Source organism: Cyprinus carpio, chromosome A7, assembly GCF_018340385.1.
Source record: "Cyprinus carpio isolate SPL01 chromosome A7, ASM1834038v1, whole genome shotgun sequence".
Classification (NCBI taxonomy): domain Eukaryota; kingdom Metazoa; phylum Chordata; class Actinopteri; order Cypriniformes; family Cyprinidae; genus Cyprinus; species Cyprinus carpio.
Genome location: NC_056578.1, coordinates 34,787,614 through 34,806,554, shown reverse-complemented (window position 1 = coordinate 34,806,554; position 18,941 = coordinate 34,787,614). Strand labels below are relative to the sequence as shown.

The window sequence follows — 18,941 nt, the reverse complement described above, 5'->3', positions numbered from 1 at the left end:
TGTACCGTTCTGAGAGCTTTGCGGTCTGCATACCAGGCCCACATTATAACCACCAGGAAGAGAGCAAAGAAGCAGCTAAGTAATACCACCACTATATAGTTCTCTTTTACTGTGGCAAACAAAGCTGCTGTCTGGGACAAGTCAACTTGGTTGGGCATCACAAAGAAGGAGCTCCCAAAGAATGTTGTGTGGTTGCACAAACAGTGAGTTAGGTTCGGCATTGTATTGGGACCAACCTTTGGAAAGACATGATATCATAAACATTATGAAAAGACTGTATATTAAATGTACATAATAAATGAACAACCATTATAGAGTATTACCATGCAGCCCTCTCTACTCCAGGCTTCAAGTTCGGTGTCCCAAAACAGGCACTTGGTTACAAAAACTGACACTTTAAAGGTCATCGTTTTACTTGAGGATTGACCAGCTGGTAATACTGCCACCTTCCAGGTCCCCTCAACTCCCCTTCTCATTTCAGGGGTGATCAGCCAGCGATAATTGTCTGTTGCACAAATAATGCGTGGGAAAGGTTTATCTCATGACGATTAAGTCTTTATCTCTTACTAATGTTAATAATACATGTGAACTATTCATTTTATTGAATTATTTTCCAAACTTTACCTTTGTAGGTAATATTAGTGCTTTGATTCAAATAGGTGGTATTTGCCGCTTCTGGTGGGTGCAAAGTAAAACTCAGAGTTGTATTTTGATTTGGGATTGCTGTAACAACCACAGTCACATTTGCGTCTGAGATGTTGAATGATGAGGTGACAGTAAACCCTGGTTTCCAGACTATATCCACAACTTCAGGCTCAGAAGCTTCAGGTCGAGGTAGATATATCTGTACAGAGGGAAGCATCGTTACTACTTGCAATGCAATTTAATTTAATTGCTTAATTCAATTAAACTTTTTAATCACTTATCACAATAGATATTGTTTCAAAGCAGCTTTACAGAGACTAATGTCTTATAAATCTCATAGACCAAGTCAAATGCTTTACTGTTCAATGTTCACATACTTAAAATTGATGAAGATAGTTTAATATAGTTCTCCAGCTAATATGTTGCAAAATGATTTCACCTCAATGTTCTCTGCAAGATTTTTGAATTTGATTGAAGAGTTTTCATTCTGCAAAGATAAGCTGAAAGTTGTTCCGGTGATGCTTTCGTTGGACTTTAATTCCACTGGATTCTCTATAAATTGGAAGAGCTGTAATAATAACATTTTTATCATCGTCAAACCATGACTGTGAAATGATTGTAAATGGTCTGAAATGACTGCAAATTATCTATATATGACAGGGGAGGGGTTAAAAAATAATAAAACTGCTTGCACAAGTCAGACTTCTCTTTGGAAAAATGTGCACTGATGAATCAGTGAACAATAAGACCAGACCTATGTACTATATTAAGAAAGTCAATTAGATTAATTTAACTTTTAGACTGACTACTGTATAAATAAAGATTTATATTCTGAAAAGAATGATGTAGCTGATTTTATGACTTGGGTTAAAAATTAGGACTTTGATACATCAGTGAATGCCATATTAGCAAACCTGGACATTGATATTCCCAGTGGGCAGTTGATTTGTCATTGCAGAAAGAGTTGGAAGTTGGCAAAATCCTCCATCCTTTGAGCCAACAGTTTTTCCACCAAGGGTGCTTGAATCTTGCCTATGGAGACACAGCTGTATATCAGATATGATCCATTGCATATGATAACATAGGCCAGCAATCATTCAGCTAATAATGACCTGGTGACATAAATGGTGCCTGTTGGAATTTCCTTGACAATGTTACCATCAACAGTTAGTGCTCTCCCATAAATGTGGCCAGCAAGAGTGATGAGTTCCTCAAGCTGTTTGATAAAAAAAGATAAAATAAATATTCACAGATGAAAAGCTATAACAATGTAAAACATTCATCTGTCTAGAGAGACATAATCAGCCTCAAAATCATTTGATCCAATGATAACTTGACTTACATCATCCATGTTGTCAGGTTCACACTCTTGTGAATACAAAAGTATGGCCGCAGTGCTGTTCAAAATTTCATCAAGCTGGCCTCCAATCAAACCACTGCTCTTTAGAACGTGATCATATATGTTTTGCAAATATTTGACCTATCCAAGTAAAAAGTGAAAGAAAACAATTTACATTGATTCATCAATGTGTTATGATCAAAACAAATGGAATATGTGGTTTAAAGATTGTGAAGCAATGAGAATATTTTTATTGGTGTTACGCAGGGGTCAACAATAAGGATGGTATGATGACCTGCATGGGACCTGTGTGAGACTGTTTTAAGCCAAGCCAACTTTTCTTTGCCCTATTGGACCAATGCTGGGTTGTCACTACATTTACTTTGATAATGTACATGCATTAATGGCTGGCAGACTTGCTGGCTTGCACAAATGAGGATATTGCAAATTAAAAACTTAGTAAATATTTTTTTTTATATTTTTTAAATGGTATTTATTTTTAGAAAGAAAGAAAGAAAGAAAGAAAGAAAGAAAGAAATGTTTAATGAAAAATAGTATTATTATTACTCAAAATCTTACAGGCTAATACAAATCGGATATGCTGGACCAACAGAAAAAAAAAAGATACACTTTAGACTGATTATTAAATACTATATACAATAATGTAATGTATCAATAATTTATGCTTTATAATATAATGTATGAATAACCTTATTTTCCTTTGATAGTTCTTCTGCCGTTGTCTCCAAATCCTTCAACATTGTTTTGGCTTTCTGCAAGATTGACAAGAAGGGTTAAAATTATCTCATGAGTCCATGAATTGTTATTGAGAATGTAATTTATTTTGTATGTCAACTCTTGTGAATGTTATATGACATTTTTATGCCATTATTTTTTAATTTAATGATATTATTTACACAGTGTTTGATTGTGGTCCAGTCTCTTATAAAATTATCAAGCAGCTAACTTCTTTACAGTCATAAATCAGTTCATCGTGGTATGTAATGAGCCATTTTAAGCAAGTTTACAGATGGTTTTGTATTTTACTAATTTCTACAATAAAATTGATTCTTTTTGCTTTTACCTTTTTCATGTCCTTATCCTAAGCTTTTTCTTTTACTTTTCTTTTTCCCTTTTATTTTTTGAGGCCTGCTATCATAAAATAGATCTGGATATGGCCACCTTACTCAAATAAAACATAGGCCCAAATTCTTTTACAATTGAATAACTTCACCAACCATCAAAAACATAGAAGTATTTCCTATATAGTTTGTCATTGAAGACAATGTGTCAGTTAAACTTCTGCGGCTCCTTTTGTTTGCTTCACTTGATGTCAGATGTGTATTTAAATCTGTAATGGCATAACATTACATTCTGTTTATTTCAAAGAAAATATGTATCTTATTATTGTGCTATCCAGTTATTCTGATTCACATCATCAAACAATGTTATTTTATGTTATGTTTGTGTTGAGGAGAGGTGATTTGTTTCTTTACCTCGCGTGCAGAGGGAGCTAAAGCTCATACTGCAGTTGGGTGTGGTCACCAGCTGAAATGGATCTTTGACCATATAGGTGCAAGCAAAGTGATCTTTATTCACATCTTTGCCATCATTTTTAACAGGGGAATAAGAGACAGGTTCAAATCCTGTAAACACACCCAAACATATATATATGAAATCTCTATGAATTATATAGTGTAATTTATTTCATTGCCATCTTAAGGTAAAAATAAAGGTTCTTCAATGGTTCCTTAAACCTCCTTATCAGCAAAGACATTTGTATAGTGATCTTGAGTTGTATCACTATATGGTTCTTTGGAGATGAAAGATATTTTTGAGATTTCATAATAGGTTTTCCTAATAAACACTTTGTTCTCACTGTTAACTAACTATTAACTATGACTTTTGCCCCAATAAATCCCTAATTTGCTGCTTATAAATATTAAGTAAGGTAGTTATTAAGTTTAGGTATGGGCTAGGATTAAGGGATGTTAAATATGGTCATGCAGAATAAGTGCTTTATAAGAACTAATAAACAGCCTAGTAATATGCATGCTAATAAGCAACTACTTAATAGTGAGAATTGGTCCCTAAATTGTCCCTAAAATGTTACCCAAAATTTAAAACAAAAGTTATCATGAGACAAGATGTAGCTTGTTATATTTAACTTATAAATCTATCAGCACTTTCTATTTTAGGCGCAGATTTGACTTCCCTTGTTATATAGTAAGGGCAAAGAAGTACAGAGTATCTACAGGTGGTAAACTGTGAACTTTACTCACCACTGAATGAATTTTTATACATCAATTCCTGACTGACCCACCACGGTCCAGTTTCTGTGGACTGGGTTTGTAGGAGCTCCTTAATATCAAAATTCAAGTCCCTCAGAAGATGTCCCCCAAGTTTTTCACAGCTCTCTTGGGCTTCAGCCCATGGCATGAGTTCCTGAACAAATTCATATGCTTTTCCCTCATGAATTTCCAGAATTCTCCTTCCATAATCATATTCCTGATGTCCACTTTCTTCTGATTTATCCTTACAAGTTGTAAGCGGCATCAAAATGACTGAAATCCAACAATAAACAACCACTTGCTTTGAGATAGCCATGACTTATAACAGCTCAAAAGCAACTTTCAGTCTAGGAAAGTCTGTGCAGACTAAAAAACAGTGTGCCTACGTATATCTTAGGCAAATCTGAAATCTCACTTTGTAAAAACAGTGAATGTGAACTAACTTCATTAAGGAAATGGGAGCAGGCACTCAAATACATGCAAAGTCTAACTTTAAAACAAAACTCTCTATTCCAAAAGCCTCCAATACATTCTTATCCATGATCACAGTTTTGTGAAATTAAGATATTTTGTCACAAAATCTTGTGCAGTGATGATGGAAAAGAGTAAGTAAATTTTATTTATAGAGCAGCAAAGCTATCCAAAGTAAAGAACAATATAAAACTAGGTTAAAACAGAGTAAGACCAAACAAGACAACAATAAAACAGAAGTAAAAGTGAGTTTAAAATGTTTAGGTGTATAGATACATTTTCAACCTTAATTTAAAAATGGTAATAGAATATGCAAGGCGGATGTCCAGAGGCAGTTGGTTCCACAGATGGGGACAGTAACAGAAAAGGCTCTGTCACCCTTAGTTTTTAAGCAGGAATGAGGGACAGATAAAAGAGCCCCGTCAGAAGATCTTAAAAGTCTGACAGATGACTGAGGGGTAAGAAGGTCTTTGAGATAAGATGGAGCTTAATCGTTAAGAGTTTTAAAAACAAAAAACAAAATCTTAAACTGAATTCTAAAATGGACTGGGACATGGTCATATTTCTTTGCCCTGGTCAGCAGCCTTGCAGCTGCATTTTGTACCTTCTGGAGGCGTGCAAGCAATGACTGAGGAAGACCCAAATACAGTGAATTACAGTAATCTAGATGTGAGGTAATAAAAGCACGAATAACCTTCTCCAGATCTTGAAAAGACAAAAATGGTTTAAGTTTGGAAATGACCCGCAGTTGATAAAAACAGAATTTGTTCTTAACAGCAGAATTGATTTGTTTGGATAAACATAATTCATAGTCCAGGATAACACCAAGGTTCCTAACCTGGGAGGAAATTGAGGGAAAATGATTGCCCAGCTACTTAATGAAACCCGACCTCAATTTTGGGGGACTAAAAACAATTATTTCAGATTTATCCTCATTAAGTTCCAGAAAGTTTTTGGTAACCAATTCTTAATATCTGAAATACATTCCAACAATTGTTGAATGAAATTGCGAGCTTTTAGTGGCATATACAACTGTGTATCATCAGCTTATAAATGAAATGAAACATTGTGCTTCCTTATAATATCCCCCAGAGGATGCATACTGCATAGAAGTTAAAAAGAAGCGGGCCCAGAATAGGTCCCTGAGGTACTCCACTGATAATAGGAGCAGATGATGAAGAGAACTCACCTAACTCTACAGAAAAGGACCTCCTGAACAATCGTAAAGCTGTTCTCCTGATACCAAACAAATGTTCTAAATGCCAGAAAGAACATTATGATCCACAGTATCAAAGGCAGCTGTAAGATCAAATAGTATAAATAGAGCATTTTTTATTTTTTTTGCATCAACTGCAAGCAAAATGTCATTGAACACTTAAGCAAGACAGACTCTGTACAATGAGAAGCAGTGAAACCAGATTGAAAAGGTTCTTATAAGTTAGCTGCATTTAAAAACAGGATCAATTGTAACTGCACAACTTTTTTAAGAGCTTTGACAAAATTGATAGCTTCAAAACAGGAAAAAGAAAAGAGTTCATTGTTCTTGTCTGTATTACTATACATGGCTGAATACATGGGGCAAAAAGAGCAGGAGAGACAGAAGAGAAAGCAGGCTCAAAAATTGTTTCTGAGTGCAACCAAGTCCAAGATGGGTTTCTGTGAGCACACCCCCGAAGCGTGCTCACAGAAAGAGCGAGCGAATGCAGAATTAAGTTAGATAGACTGAAGTCAGTAATAGGCTAATGTTCTTTGATAATGTGAATGTTCTTTGCTTTCTTTCTATATATAATTTTTGCGCTTTGAATATAGTGGAAACAAAAGCTTTAATTACTAACTTACAATGTTTTTATTAAACATTTTATTAAACTTTTTTTTTATGTTGGTCATTAAATTAAACAACAGAATAAATCACTCACTGCTCTTGACTGAATAACTCATTTATATTTAATGCACAGTGAAGATTGCGCAGTGTTTTATTTTTACATGTATTACTTTATTAAATGTCTGTAGTAGGCTATTTCTGTGGGAGCCTATACTTGTCACAAATGGTTGTAAACCATGCATGACAAGGAAGATGATGGTTCAGTGTTTAATAAATCCATAAGTAAATCCACACACTAGCTGTCTCCCAAAGCTGAGAGTGCACACTTTGGAATCCACAGACTTCGAAGGCCAGGCCTCTGAAATGCACGAAGGTCCCTCCGAAGTGCGTGAAGTTGACGTGCGAGGCCCTCTACATTTTTGTGTGTGTGGGTGTGTGAGGATGGGGGGGATGGGGGGTTGCTATAGTAACGAACACAACTTTAACACGCATCAGATCGATTGTTATGCTGTGCTCACGGACATGCTCATAAGGATCTACTGGATTATAATAACATTAACAATAATAATAATAATAATAATAATAATAATAATAATAATAATAATAATAATAATAATAATAGTAATAAAAATAATAATAATAATAATAAAGCAATTAAATAAGTAAATAAGAATGCTAAAATAAGTTCTAGGTTTGTAGTTATATATGAAGAGTTCAGATGCAAAAGCCTCTAAGTGCCATCCAATATTTTCTTCCAAAATTATTATTTTCTCAGGCTCCTATGTTTATGTTCAGTTATTTTACTGTAATGGGAAAGAAAATAAACTATTCATTGCCATTAAAGTGAAATTACTGAACCTACGCAATCTGAGCCTGATAAAAATGCTAATTTAAGAAGAAAATTTCAAATGGCACTCAGAGGCTTTTGCATCTGAACTCTTCATATGAAGTAGTTATCAATTTACATCTGAAAATTTTATCTGAAAATAATATTTTATTTTAAAATGTACACATTCACTCTTATTCGTAGGCTATGTCTATAGTCGAAAATGCAAACGTCTCTTGCCACATTAATTTATGATTTAGGCTATATGAATCATGATCGCATATTTTCAATTCAAAACAGCGAAATTTCATAAAAAGTTGAGTAGTTTGCATTACTAAATAGTCTATTACTGTCGGTCGCTGAACATTTCTATTGTACAACAGTTTTCTAATACAGTACTACATCTTTCCACGAACTCTAGTTGCATTGTGACAGTGACAATAAGACCAGCATTCTTTGATTTCATTGGCCATCTCGATCATTTTGACATTGACGAGCACTGTTGGACCATGGAGGCAGACCAGCCTAGAGCCCTGCACGGGCCTTAAATTTAAAGCTGAGATGCTCAGGCCCTAGCCCGGCCTTTGTCCGACAGCTTATCAGAATTACCGGCCTGAGCCCGTCTTTTTTCCCCTTCTCCCTAAACAGCTTATACTACTGTTCCAGCTATTAAAATAGTTCAGTTTTGTAGGTAATGGCAAAGTGATATATATATATATATATATATATATATATATATATATATATATATATATATATATATATATATATATATATATATATATTTTTTTTTTTTTTTAAGTTAATTAAGAGGACGTTTGGAGCATTTTTGTTCATTAAATATAAGTTTTGCTTTTCTAAAGTAATGACCAAACAGCCAGTGTCAGACAGTGAGCCTATGTTTGATCAATTTAGCCTTCTCAAATCATCATGACTTGCCTAAAATAAAATCTATAGATCTAAAACAGTTCAAGCATGTTTAAATGTTAAACCTAGATAAATGTGCGCTATATCTAATAGTTTGTGCAGAGAGTGCAAGCTAAAGCGCGCTTTGCAGGACATGGAGTTGCCAGCGGGATCACTTGCATTTTTTTCAGTGGATACGCCATCATTTTTGCTCATAAAGGTAAGAGCAATGCATCATTTGTAATTGTAAAGTGTCTACTTTTATTTGTGTGCACTAAAAAAAAAAAAAAAAAAAAAAAAGATTGGCGCTTTTATAAAATAAAGAAAACAAACATGATGTGCTTTCTGTCATCTCATCTTGAACAGGAGCGCTTCACAAAACAGAACTCAGCGAATAGCCTACATGCCTCACAGACATGATAAAAAAAAAAAAAAAAAAAAAAAATTATTTATATATATATATATATATATATATATATATATATATATATATATATATATATATATATATATATATATACACTCACCAAAAGGATTATTAGGAACACCATACTAATACTGTGTTTGACCCCCTTTCGCCTTCATAACTGCCTTAATTCTACGTGGCATTGATTCAACAAGGTGCTGAAAGCATTCTTTAGAAATGTTGTCCCATATTGATAGGATAGCATCTTCCAGTTGATGGAGATTTGTGGGATGCACATCCAGGACACGAAGCTCCCGTTCCACCACATCCAAAAGATGCTCTATTGGGTTGAGATCTGGTGACCGTGGGGGCCATTTTTAGTACAGTGAACTCATTGTCATGTTCAAGAAACCAATTTGAAATGATTCGAGCTTTGTGACATGGTGAATTATCCTGCTGGAAGTAGCCATCAGAGGATGGGTACATGGTGGTCATAAAGGGATGGACATGGTCAGAAACAATGCTCAGGTAGGCCGTGGCATTTAAACGATGCCCAATTGGCACTAAGGGGCCTAAAGTGTGCCAAGAAAACATCCCCCACACCATTACACCATCCGGCCTGCACAGTGGTAACAAGGCATGATGGATCCATGTTCTCATTCCGTTTACGCCAAATTCTGACTCTACCATCTGAATGTCTCAACAGAAATCGAGACTCATCACACCAGGCAACATTTTTCCAGTCTTCAACTGTCCAATTTTGGTGAGCTCGTGCAAATTGTAGCCTCTTTTTCCTATTTGTAGTGGAGATGAGTGGTACCCGGTGGGGTCTTCTGCTGTTGTAGCCCATCCGCCTCAAGGTTGTGCGTGTTGTGGCTTCACAAATGCTTTGCTGCATACCTCGGTTGTAACGAGTGGTTATTTCAGTCAAAGTTGCTCTTCTATCAGCTTGAATCAGTCGGCTCATTCTTCTCTGACCTCTAGCATCAACAAGGCATTTTCGCCCACAGGACTGCTGCATACTGGATGTTTTTTAGGAACACCATACTAATACTGTGTTTGACCCCCTTTCGCCTTCAGAACTGCCTTAATTCTATGTGGCATTGATTCAAAAAGGTGCAGTACAATACTTCACAGACCTACCTGAGGAAAAAACAACAACAATAACAACAACTACTGTTTATGTCTTTTTTTTTTATTAACATATTTTGCCCATTCGCTTGTAATTAGCAATTAGACTGTTTACTTACCTTCTAAGCTTGAGAACTTTTATTTACATTAGTTAGGTTAGTATGATGTTTTTGCTGTTGTAATAATTTTTATTTTTTAACATTGTGCTTCTATCTCAAAGAAAAATAATGTTTCTAACATATTTGAAGTAGTATTGCTCCGTTGTCGCTGCCACTGCAGTGATTTAATGCTTATTCTGGCGGCCGACAGGCACTACTATTTCCGGCAGTGGCACGGGTGGTTCTGAGGATCATAGCAGTGGCAAACTCTTCAGGGAACCAACCCTTGAGGGCCCACAGCTCCTCTAGCACTCCGATCCAGTTGAATGGCCAAAGGTATGCGCTGGACCCTCTTCATAGAGCATACCAGCGGTATCCTTTGTTGCTCCTCCCAACGACTGGATGTCGATCGCTGCATTGGTGGGAGAGCTCTTTGAGGAAGATTCGGCTGTGCTGCAGCCCTCCGGGACGGTGGCAATGTATGAATCGGATCCAAAGGTGACAGCTATGCTTTCCCGGGCAGCCAAGAGGGTAGGGCTCGAGTGGTAAAATCAACCACATCCCGAGCCTTCAAAGATGGACGGCAGATCTGCGAGTTTTGAACCGGGCCCTTCATCGGCTACCGTTCAAGAAGGCAGGCATATCAGTACAAGGTCCTGCCCTTCAGGCTGTCCCTGTCTCCCCGTGTCTTCATGAAAGTCGCGGAGGCTGCTCTTGTTCCCCTCAGAGAGCAGGGTGTTCGCATCCTCAACTATCTAGACGATTGGCTTATATTAGCACAGTCTTGGGATCGGTTGTGCGAGCACAGGGACCTGGTGCTCCGGCACCGCAGCCTGTTGGGCCTTCGGGTCGACTGGGAAAAGAGCAAATTCTCCCCGGCACAGAGGATCTCTTTTCTCAGTATGGAGTTGGATTCGGTCAAACAGGCAGCGCGCCATACAGGGGAATGTGCGCGGTCGGTGCTAGCCTGCTTAAATACGTTCAAGGGCAGGACAGTGGTCCCACTGAAACTTTTTCAGAGGCTCCTGGGGCATATGGCAGCTGCAGCGGCACTTACACCACTCGGTGACACCTCCAGCACTGGCTTTATGGCCGAGTCCTGAGGTGGGCATGGAAGTGTGGCAAGTGTGATTCTTTTCTTAAATTTTTTACATCTAAAATTGATAGTGTTCGCAATCAAATTTCTGTTGCATCTGCTCCCACTGTCTCACTTCTCTGTTCGTCTGGGTTTACTGGTTTTCCTCTCACTAATTTTCCACATCTGGATTCTGAGGGTCTCAAGAGGGAGGTATCAAGCATGAAATCTACCACTTGCTTGCTTGATCCCATTCCCTCAAGTTTATTTAAATCTTGCTTCGATGTTTTGAGCCCTATTGTCCTTAGTATTATGAATAATTCATTGCAGATGGGGGAGGTTCCAGCAGCATTAAAGATTGCTGCTGTAACCCCAGTACCAAAAAAAGAAAATAAAACTCTGGAGGATTTTAATAATTTTCGACCTATCTCCAACCTTCCGTTCATGGCAAAAATACTTGAGCGTGTTGTTGCCTTTCATCTACGTCACCATCTTGCAATTAATAACCTGTTTGATCCTCTTCAATCAGGTTTTCGTAAATTCCACAGTACTGAAATGGCTTTGGTCAGAGTTACCAATGATTTGTTGATGGCTTCTGACTCTGGGGTAATTTCCATTCTCATCCTTCTTGATTTAAGAGCAGCTTTTGATACTGTAGATCATAGTCTATTACTCGCCCGCCTTGAACAAGATTTTGGTGTGTCGGGGACAGCTTTGAAGTGGTTTAAATCTTATTTTAGTAACTGTTCACAGTTCGTTTCCATGGGCGGTTTCAGGTCTGAGATTAGCCCTGTTTTTACTGGGGTTCCTCAGGGCTCAGTCCTGGGCCCTCTACTTTTTAATATTTATCTGGGAGATGTTGCTAGAAAGGCTGAAAAGTTGACATCCCTACTATGCTTTTCTGACTTTTATCACCATCACTTTTATTTTTCTTCCTCTTTTTCTGTACAAGTGGACTGCTTCATGGCATCTGTTTGTGCATAGTTCTTCTGAACCGTGAACTGTGATTTGTTTCTGAAAGTGAATAAATCTGAATAAAAATGTTGATCATAAAAAATATTTATCTGGCACCACTTGGACAGTTGTTGCGATCGCTTGGCCTCCATTATCACTTTTATGCTGATGATACGCAGATTTATATACACTCAAAGTCTGGTGAACATCTTGATGTTGATTTTCTGTCCGGCTGTGTTTCTGAGATAAAGGAATGGATGAGTACAAATTTTTTGTGTCTGAATAGTGGTAAAACTGAAGTTATGCTTATTGGTTCCCGTCATCAAATTTCAAAACCTGGTTCCTTATCCTTGACTATTGATGGCTCTGTTTTGGCTACTCAAGCTAAAGTGAGGAATCTTGGAGTTATTTTTGATACCAGGCTTTCATTTGATTCTTTTGTCCAGAGTACAGTTAAATCATCCTTTTTTCACCTCAGAAATATAGCTAGATTACGCCCTATGCTAAATCTCTCAGTAGCTGAAAAGCTAATAATTCCTTTGTCATCTCTAGGATAGATTACTGTAACGCCCTTCTAGCCGGAGTCTCTAAATCCACACTTAACAAACTACAATATGTACAAAACTCGGCCGCTAGGATATTGACTGTGTCCAGGGTATGCAATCACATCACTCCAGTTTTGGAGTCCTTACACTGGCTTCCAGTCCGATTCAGAGTAGATTTTAAAATTATGATGCCTTCCTATACCCCAACTCGGAGACTGCGTTCTTCACAATCCAACTTGTTGGTTGTTCCTCAAACACGCTTACGATCTATGGTTGACAGGGCCTTTTCTTCATATGCTCCTGTTCTTTGGAATTCTCTGCCTCCTGATCTTAGGGATGCACAGGGCTACGACATTTTTAAAGGTAGACTTAAGACTTATTTTTTTAAATTAGCATTTGATTGTTGATGTTACTTTTATTGTTTGAGCTTTGTATTGCTTGTTGTGTACAGCGCTTTATGAAGTTGCCTTAAAGGCGCTTTAAAAAATAAAGTTTATTAATATTATTATTATTCTCTTCTCATTCCCTGCATAGTTTGCCATTTTTTTCAGCCTGACAATGACTATATCCTCCCATGGTGAAAAACTGTGGACAATATTTCAACCAACTGAAATTTGTAGAGGCAGGTGAGCAACACTCCTCATTATACCACAGGGCCATTGAATGCTTGAATCTGATTGGCTGACAAACGTTCTGAGGTGTGCAATTATTTTCAGGGAAACGCACGCGAAAATAGTTCCAGACAGCTATCTTGACCACATTACAGTTCCATATCACTTTGCATAGTTAACTGTAATAACGGAAATTAGCATACAGTACCCATACAGCACACAGGACTAACAAACATGACAGAGGTAGCCTAATTCACACAAGCTCTCTCTCTCTCTCTCTCTCTCTCTCTCTCTCTCTCTTTCGTGCACATGCGTGGGCGATGGTTGAGTGAGTGTGGAGAGCGTGTGGTGAGTTTGAGTGAGTTTAGTTTTTTTTGCCCGCTGTGGCTTTCTTTTCTTGGTTGAATATCGCTATTTCTGGTGTTTTAATCTGCATTGAGTTGATAAAACAAAATAGCATTTTTTTTTACCGTTGATTGCTTATGTATCACCGAGGGCATGGCGGCCCAAGGTGTTGACTCGGTTGGTTCATTAACGCGGCGCCACAGGGTTAAAGTGGTGGCCGCTGCAAGTGTAGAAGATTGTATCTTGGCAATCGGAGAGGTTGTTGGACACAAGAGTATTCTAGTAGCGTCAAGGATGAGCAATGCAGTTGTTTGTTTTTTGAACACTGTAGATAATGCTAATAATGTCGTGGAAAGAGAAATTGTAATTCGTGGCCTTTTTACACCTGTACTTTCTCTTTCAACTCCTGCAAGAAAAGTTATTTTGTCAAACGTCCCCCTTTTATTAAAGATGAAGCTTTGATTAAGGAATTATCGCGTTTCGGAAAGTTGGTTGCTCCAGTGAAAAAGATTGCGATCGGGAGTAAATCTGAATTGATCAAACATGTGGTGTCTTTTAGAAGATTCACTTACATGATTTTGAGTGAGAACAGAACAGAACTGAATTTAAATCTGAAATTCAGATTTGATGATTTTGACTATACTGTCTATGTATCTACTGATATAATGAAGTGTTTCGGATGTGAAAAAACTGGCCATTTGGCTCGTGCCTGTCCAGAAAATGGGGGTACACGTACAAGGGAAGATACGATAGATGAGAGGGTGGTGCAAGACGCGGAAAACGCTGCTGGAACATCTGTGCCAGTACCTGTGAATTCAGTACTGAGTGTCAAGGGCAAGAATAGAATTGATGGGCACACAAAATAGTTCACTGAATTGTTCATCTGATATTGAGTCTTTATCTGACAATGTATATTTGTGTGAAGTAGACATGGATCAAGATGTCTTCAAAACTCCTCTAAAAAGGAAAAAGAAAAACAGAGAAGAAGAATCGAAACAAGCAAGAAAAGAGCAGAAGAATGATACAGATAATTTTGAAAGTGAAAGTGAATTGCCTGATTCTGGTGCTTCAAGTTGCTCACAAAGTGAATGGAAATGTAATGATTACAGTGCTGAAGAAATTTAAGAAGTTTTTAAAAGTGACAAAAAATCAGAGAGGGGTACAGATTGCTGACTTTTTCCCAGATTTGAAACGGTTTGCAGAAAGCACTAAGAATCTAATGAGTGAAGGTTGTTTTCTGGATAAAGAAGTATATCGACTGAAAAAATTTGTTTCAAAAATACAAAATCAGTTAAATAATAATGATGACAAAATGGCTTAACTCTTTTATCTTGAGCAGCTGTGTGTTTCTGTATGGTTTAATTTTTTTTGTTTCCTTTTTTCTTTGCACATGGCAGATATCCATATAGCATCTTTAAATGTGAACGGAGCTAGAGATGATGTAAAGAGAATGCAAGTGTATGAAACAATGAGACGGAAACAATTTGATGTTCTTTTTTTACAAGAAACACACAGTGATGATAAAAATGTTACAGATTGGATAAAAGAATGGAATGGTCATATATTTCTAAGTCATAAAACTTCACGTAGTGGAGGAGTTGCCATCTTGTTTGCAAATAACTTTACCCCATGCTCTTATAAAATGGAGGAAATAGTGAAGGGCAGACTTTTGAAAATTCAAGCCCTTTTTGAAAAATATGTTCTGGTGTTTATTTGTGTATATGCCCCCACTTTACAAATAGAGAGAGCAGCTTTTTTAGATATTTTATGCTCAACTCTAGATAAATGTAATAGCGAAGAATATTTATTTCTTGGTGGGGATTTTAATTGTGTTGAGCAAAATATTGATCGCAATCATATAGAACCGCATATGCCTTCTCGCAAGCGGCTTTGTGAAATAATTGAAAGAAATTACCTATCTGATGTCTGGAGAAGTTTAAATGGAAATTTAAGGCAATATACATGGCCTCATGCACATGAAAATCTGTTGTCTTTAGCAAGACTGGATAGATTTTGTAGTTTCAAACACCATCAAAGTGTTTTTAAGAGTTGTAAAATATATCCAGTTGGTTTTTCAGACCACAGTTTAGTGATGTGCAGTGTTTTCCTTAATTCTGTGTCACCAAGGAGTGCGTATTGGCACTTTAACACTGCTCTGATGAATGATGCTTTTTTTAAAGAGACTTTTGCATTTTTTGGGGAAAATTTTAGAAATGAAAAGTTTTCTTTTTCTTCTCTGCAGAGTTGGTGGGATTTTGGCAAAACTCAGATCAAGATTTTTTGTCAACAGTATACTCAGTATATAACAGTATATTTAGGTAATGAAACGGTAGTTCAAAAGAATTGGATGGGAACTGTTGAAAAGCTTAAGAGCCGACTTGAAAAATGCAAATGGATTGTACCAAATGTATCATACAGAGGACGTATTTTGGTTATTAATAATTTGGTGGCTTCCTCTTTGTGGCACTGGATGGCTTGCATTGATCCACCCACTTATTTACTTGGAAAAATCCAGTCTGTTTTATTGGACTTCTTTTGGGACAAGTTACACTGGATACCACACAACATTCTGTATTTAAAAAAAGAATAAGGGGGTCAAGGACTTATACATGGCAAAGCAGGACTGCGGCTTTTCGACTACAATTCATACAACGATTGTTTACCAGTTCAGAGAACTTGGCTTGGAAGTCAGTGGCCTGTGCTATACTTAAATCCGTTGATGAACTCTGTTTAGGTAAACATTTATTTTTGATGGATCCAAAAAGAATCAATACATTGAAGTAGGGGTGGGCGATATCTCGATATTTAAAATATATCGAGATATTTTTTAAACACGATATGGATTTTGACATATCGTATATATCTATATATTGTTTATATTTAATTCTGATTCCGCCACTTTGCTTGTTTGTCTTCTCTGTGCTGTGCTCGCCCCCGCCTCCTTGATTTTGTTCCCCCTCCCCTCGCGTTGAATATGGCGTCGTCCGCAACCAGGCCTGAGGCTGCAGAACTAGTATAAAAAAGGATAACTGGCTCCATTATATGGAGATACCTCGGTTTTAAGGCGTCGGGCGAACAGCAGGCAGATGTCTACTGTAGAGCCCTATGATTTCCGCGATGCAGAAAACGCGGACGGAATCGCGGAATCCAGTCATAAAAACGGAATATACAGTTTAAGGTGGAATGTCACGGAATTTGTCAAATTTTAAATGAATTAATCAAAAGTAGGTCATTGCACTCACATCAAATCACGATATGGACTAATATATGTAAATATTAAGCCGGAAAAGTCTATTAAAATATGAATCCTGTATGTTATGCGTGTCTGTGTTTATGAATGGCGCAGAAGCGCTTCTTCATTTTATTACACAGACTGAAGCGTGCGTGACGCTCGCGGTGATTTCAGCGTCTGTCTTCTCACTAAATGAGGACGCAAACACACGAACAACATCTCCAGAACTGCACTGAGAGTCACTTCAGGAGCATCTGACCATTTGATTTCAGTAAAACTAGCGTCATATCACATCTCACATACACAGAACTGTAACGGTAAACCCGTCAAAATAAAAGTATTTGCCAGAAATCTATTACTAGCCTATTGTTCAGCAGCATGTACATAGCCTACTACTACTACTACTAATATTAAAATGAAACAAACATTATTTAAGGAATAATCACACAACATTTCTTCCATGTATTATTTTTAATAGTAAATCCCCTCTGTTTACCAAAAAATAAAGTTTGCTTAATTTTCAATAATTAAAAGATAAATTAAATGAATGTTTTATGCCTTCATTTGATAACCAGAAAAATGTGAATACACAGAATTTCAGAGGGGAAAAAACATTTCACATAAGGCTATTTTAAGAAAAAAAATTAACAAATTAGGTTGTTTTTATGCATTTAAATAATTACACTTGCTTAAACACAGAATTAGGTAACAATAAAACATATGGTGAAGAAAAAAATAAAATGTTTCATAGGCCCCTTAACATGTAATATTTGGCATATTTGTTTTTGCAGTAGTTTTTGGGGGGGTTATTTTTCCTGTAAAGATATCGAGATATATATCGTATATTGAGATAGCAAAATATATCAAGATATATTTTTTGCTCCATATCGCCCAGGCCTACATCGAAGCTTCCTGTTTTTTATAGAAATCTGTTTAAAGAAAAAGAAAGAAAGAAAAAAATTGAACAAAAAGATGATTATAATGTTGTTATGATGTTTGCAGCTATGGTTAAATCTAGACTACTAATTGATTTTTATATTTATAAAGCTACAAACTGTTTAGAAGTGTTTGAAAATATATGGTGTCATAGAGGGGCATTGTGTTCTGTTATGGAAAATGAAATTTACTTTTCACATTTTGTATAAATGTGATGTGATTTACATTTTAATGTTTTTTAAATTTTTAAATAATTCTGTAAATTTTTAAATATTTAAATATTTCTCTCTCTCTCTCTCTCTCTCTCTCTCTCTCACTCTCCCTCTCTCTCTCTCTCCCTCTCTCTCTCTTTCTCTGTGTGTCTCTCTCACTCTCTTTCTAATAACTTCATTAATAACTGCATTAGAATTCTATCAATGGCTCAAGCCTCCATTGCCAGCCATAAAATTACGTTTTGGAACCAGCAAAAGAAGCGTTGCATGAGATGCAGAAGAAATAATCCTACTCACAATAGCGATTTAAGTACAAAACCCGGACGTATCCTTTTAAATATATTACCTGATAGATGTCTTGAGGTGTGGTAACCGTAGAATAAGCAAAATAATTGTTCCTTACTTAAAGACCAGGGCATTTAAGAAAGTCATCCTCCATGAGTTAAACAGGACAGATGTGACAATTTGGAAGGGTCAGGGTAATATACTCTGTATGCTACTATATATACTTTATATATAACAATTTAAAGTTATGGAAGATTAAGTACTAGAATATGGCATGTTTGTTGAATTTAATTTAGGGTGTACTACTTTCTTTGACCCTTTATTTAAACAAATATTGGCTAATTTACTAATTTTTTCTGATATTGATGACATTTTCTCTGTTTTTATTAATTATAGGTTTATTAAATTTAAATTTTGCCATCTTTCCATGTATTGTCTTGGGGATCATTAAGAAAAAAAAAGTGGGGTGTTCAGAGGGGTGTTCTTTTCTTTTTTCTTTTTCTTTTCTTTTCTTTTCTTTTCTTTTCTTTTCTTTTCTTTTCTTTTCTGTTCTGTTCTGTTCTTTTCTTTTCTTTTCTTTTCTTTTCTTTTCTTAAAAGGAACTAAACATTTTATCTATTAAAAGTTGGTGAGAGATTGCTTAATTTTGAGTTGGATGGTATTAGCATCTCTCAGTCACACAAACAATGTTTATTTTCACCATGGAGAATATGCAAATTAGGTGCAGACGAGCCAGGAAGGAAGCTTCCAGTTTAGCATTCAGTCATGCACTTTCTTTTCTTTTCTTTTCTTTTTTCTTTTCTTTTATTTT

At 36.5% G+C, this 18,941-nt stretch overlaps 1 long non-coding RNA gene across 1 annotated transcript; it reads right to left on the bottom strand.

Moving 5' to 3' along the window:
• Positions 1–630: 630 nt before the first annotated feature.
• On the bottom strand, positions 631–2,112 carry LOC122145681. Its single transcript, XR_006160503.1, has 4 exons — positions 1,758–2,112; positions 1,560–1,677; positions 1,085–1,213; positions 631–844 (listed from the first exon to the last, which is right to left on the bottom strand). It is a non-coding gene; the product is annotated as an uncharacterized LOC122145681 (long non-coding RNA).
• Between the last annotated feature and the right edge of the window lie 16,829 nt (positions 2,113–18,941).